Below are 4,722 nucleotides of genomic sequence, written 5' to 3' on the forward strand. Positions count from 1 at the left end.
TTATGATATTGCACACAGCAAAGTCATGGGGGCTCAGCCACCTACAAGCACCTGTATTCGATTTCTCATCTCGACGCGGCGCGCAGCTCTAAGCCTTGTTCTCACTGGCACTAATCCTCGCTAGAAAACAGCTTTCAGAGGATTAGCATCAAGGGGAGCCCTGCTACCCTTCCTCCTCCTCCTCGTCCTCCTCCTCTTCTTCGTCTTTTCTCTGTCAGGGAACCTCACACATTCAATCTTTGACCTCCTGATCTGCCGTCTCCTCCTGTCGACCTCCAATAGCCTCCATTAGAGCTCCCCGTTGACTTTCACTGAGAACTCCCCTCAGGCTCCTCCCCCTTCACGTCGGCCTGAGTTATCTGCAGGTTCACTTCCAGCTCCGATCCATCTCAGATGTTTTCAGATGATTCTTCCTCTGAAGTCATGAAGACAAAGAAGCAGAATGTGCATCAGCGAGAGACGCAGTTTACCAACAGAAATACAAAAAGGTCTTATGATATTGAAAAATGTTAGATTTATTTAAAAATGACAACACAAAAATGACATAAACCTTTTATTTAACAACTTTTTTTAACTTTAACAAAATGTAGAGGCGGAGCTAGAGGCAGCAGAGATGAAGATGCTAAAGTTCTCTGGGAGGGACCAGGATGGATCAGGAAGGAATGAATCCATCAGATCAACAGATAGACGGACTCTAAAGCAGGAAGCAGCTTTATCCTTCATATCAAACGAGTTCATGTCTACTACCTCTGTCGTGGTGCAAATATATACCACATGTGGGAGGAGCTACCGTCAAAAAGAATTTAGCCTCATGGATGACACGATGATGTTGAGAGATCAGGTTTATTTTGAAGAGCTCCATGAATCCCTCCTCCATGTCTGTGTTCATGAGATCATTCAGAGACTCTCCTGTTGGCGAGCTTCACCGTCAGGAGCTGCCACTGAATGATGGACGCTTTCAGCGGTACTTCTGTCTCTCTGACCCAGTTTGAAGACTTCCTGTCAAAGCTAAAGTCCTGTTAGCTGTCATTCCCCTAAGTATCTGACCCACACTTGACCCCTCCCCTAGGGGAACCATTTGGCGGTTTAACCCCCCAATCTATCCCCTTAATGCTGAGTGCCGAGCAGCTAGGCACTGGGTCCCATTTCGAGTCTGAACCATGGATTTGAACTCACAACCTTCCACTCTGAGGACGGACACTCTACCACGAGGTCGACGGCTAGTCATTGGAGAGAGAAAAATAAAAATAAGAACAAAATTTGAGGATCTTTTTATGATCGTCTCCTTACAGATAAAACGTTCAGGAGAACGATCAGATTCACCTCCATGAGGGTTTTGGACTCCACCCACTGACTGCATCACCAGCATGTCAGAGGCCAAAGCTGAGTCTCTGATTGGTTGTAAGATGTTTGTCATCAGAATCTGTGCTGCTGCCTGATATTCAGACGGCGCTGCAGGACTTCAGATTCCATCTGTACCGTCAGCATCGGGTCAGAGTGCAGCTCTACAGCTGGAGTTTCAGCAGAAAGCGAAGCTCCTTCCTGCTCAGAACGAAGTCTCCTTTTTCCTGAAGTTACCGGCGGTGCGAGTTAAAAAGGCTGATATCAGATGACGTTCAGGCTTTGAAGAAGCAGCACAGCTAAAGGCCTGTTACACATGCTAACAGAGCAAAACACTCAGAGAGGACGGGGGGCGGGGGGGTTGTTAAAGCAACAAAGGAGTCTTCTACATGTGGATGAGAAGGAGCTGCTGGAGGCTACAGCTCCTGCGGCGAACATCGAGTCAACAGCTTTTTGGAGATGCTACATCTAACGTTCCCCACTTCCCTGTTCTCTTTATGTTGTTCTTATCCCCCCCCCCGAAAAAGAAAAACTCTGCAAATATTCTGTTGTAATCATTGGCTTTGATTTCATTTCTCCCTCCACAAACAGCGGGCCGCTCGTGTTTCAGAGCAGCCGGAGATGAAAGCCGATGCATTCGGGCAGAGATTTAAAGAAGAGAAAAAAGGAGGCTTCCAAATTCCTGCTGGTTGTGACAGAGTTGTAAATACCCCAGATAAAAGGCAGCTCTGCCGGGTCCTACTTAACATTCCCATTTGACTCCCAACAATGGCGGCTTTTGTGCGCTCTCGTGTACGGATATAAATAAAAATTCCTTTGCCTCCGGTACTTTGCAGAACATAATTAAATGACAAAAAAGGAGGAAAACAGAAAGAAAGCTGATCTGACGAACAAAGACGTCCATGTTTTGGGAATTCTTCAAGGTGAGAGCTGAAGGAAAGCTCCGGTTAAGAAGAACACGACAAGACGAAGAGCAAACTGCAGTTAAGGAGCTGCAGGAGGCCCATTAGAGAAGCAACAACCCCATCTGAACTGTAGATGAGCTGCAAAAGAGACGCATCACTAATGAATCCTCAGCAGATGAAAGAAATCTGCTGTGAGAATTTGATCCGACTTTCATGTTCAGCAGGAATGACACCCAGAAAGGCTGAGTGTCGGTGAATCTGCAGCTCTGCTTCCCGTTCAGGACCGTTTTCATGGACATGTGGTCATTCTGACTCCCTGCTTCCTACAGAGGGGGCTGCCACAGACCCCCCCACCGCTCCAGTTAAGACTCAAAGGTGGACTGGTCCTGATGCTGCAGTCAGAACAGGACACGCCCACTCCTCAGTGCATGTAACCGTCCCTCTGTGGTCCAGATTTGATGTTGCAGCTGGATATTGGATTTGTAAATTGTTTCTTGATGTTTTTTAATTTAAAGTGACTTAAATGATTAAAAATAATTAAATCTTGACTTTTTGGTGTTGTTCTATCTTCAACCAAAAGGGTCAAAACTACTCCGTTAAAGTCCCACTCTTGTGAAGACGGTGTTTGTCTCATGATGGAGGAGGACATTCAGTATACAGAGAATTTCAGCTTAAAATTGGACTTCTGAGTGTTTCTTTGTTCAAATCGTTGGGAATCAGAAGCAGATGAAAAAATGATGTTTGAATAAGATGATATTCATGACAAAGCTCCGCCCCTCTCTGCTGGATTCACTAGCAGACAAATAGATCCATGAACGTCTTTGTTTTCCTCGTCTGAGCTGGAATCTGGATCAGAACTGGATAGAAATGATATTTGTCACTGTTTTTGAGAAGAGGATGTGAGGAGCTGTAAGCTAGTGGGAGAGCATGTAAACAGATGGATGATGGGAAGGGAGGGCAGTGCTACAGTGCTAAACATTCTTTCTAACATCTCAGAGATGAATTTCTAATGAACTCCTGCTTCTGTCCTAGAAATGACTAAGTTTTCAAAACTTTCCAAAAACAAAATATTTATGGCATAAAGACCACTGAGATCTTGATGTTCCGCCTTTTACTATTAATATGATATTTTTTTCAATTTTGCACTTTTTGTTTTTACAGTGGATTGTGTTCTGCGTCCTGATTGGCTGTAGACCTTTTCGATCAATCAGTTTGCCGCATTAACATAAATCCTCCTCCATGACCAGATCTTTGCTTTCATTCTACAGTGTGGTAGTGAGTTTCCATACATAGAATGTGAAATGTCTATTTTTAATATTTCAGACACACTAGGCGTTTGACCAAAGAGCAATAAATTGGGTTTATATTGATGGCTGGATTGAGAAGCACTCGCGTGGTTGCATGAAATTTTAACAAAAAACAGAAAACAAGCATCAATCACAACTCTGTGGCAAAAGTTATTTACAGATTTCAGAAAACTGGAACGGTTGCAGATCAACCACAAAGTGATCAAGACATAGAGCCACCGATAAAGACATTAGATAAATAAAAACTTGTCCAAAATAGTGTTTATTTTTCCAATGAATAGAAACTTTGACCCAGAATTCTGGACTTCATTTTCCATAAAGCTTTGAACTTTGAGAATGTTCATGTCTGTCTGAGAAAAGTGTAGAAATGTTTTTATGAAGAGTTTTATAGCCTTAAAACATCTGGAATTATTGTGAAACATAAAGATGAACACATCACAGATAGTTTTTTTGAAGATAACTCCTGTGATAAAAGAGTGAAAGCATCAGTGGGATTCACCTTAAATGTCATGGTTGGACGGGTCACACCCCTCCTGATGCATATTCAAATGGAAGCAGGATGATGATGTTTCATCTAAAAAACAAAAATCCACGACAGCGTCAAACGTTTCCCTCCCGACGGATCTGCAGGCGGTTAAAATGTTGGAGCAATATCAGATAAATGAGCTACGATTGTTCCTCCCGAGTCTGAGATGGTGAAGACCAAAGTCATGGCGTGCGCTAAAACACCCGAACCTCCAGAGCCTGATGGGAGGAGACTGTTGGTTCCGGTTCCAACAGGAACTTTCCGTTTATTAAATTGTGTTCATCTTCATCTGATGGCTTTGTTTTTGCTGGCATGTTCCACACTATTGTGGCTGAGTTTTGGGCAACAATCTCCCACTTTAACAGCCAGTCTAATCACACTCTAATGTGGTTAGTATTACGAACATGAAGCCACTAAAATAAAAGTGGCTTTTTTATGACTTGTAATAAACCGTAATTATCCTCTAACACATGGTGATTATAGTAATATTATTCCCTGCTGGTCTCCAGGCGGCGGCGGCGGCGCCTCGGCTCCTGTCTTCATGTTACAGCTGGTCGCCTCACGCCTGCCAATCCTAAATTTAAGCTTCTTGCGGAGTGTGAGAGGTAAACCCATCAGACTGTAAAATGGAAATGTAACGGAC

Source organism: Oryzias melastigma, linkage group LG10 (genome assembly GCF_002922805.2).
Source record: "Oryzias melastigma strain HK-1 linkage group LG10, ASM292280v2, whole genome shotgun sequence".
In the NCBI taxonomy this organism is placed as follows: Eukaryota; Metazoa; Chordata; class Actinopteri; order Beloniformes; family Adrianichthyidae; genus Oryzias; species Oryzias melastigma.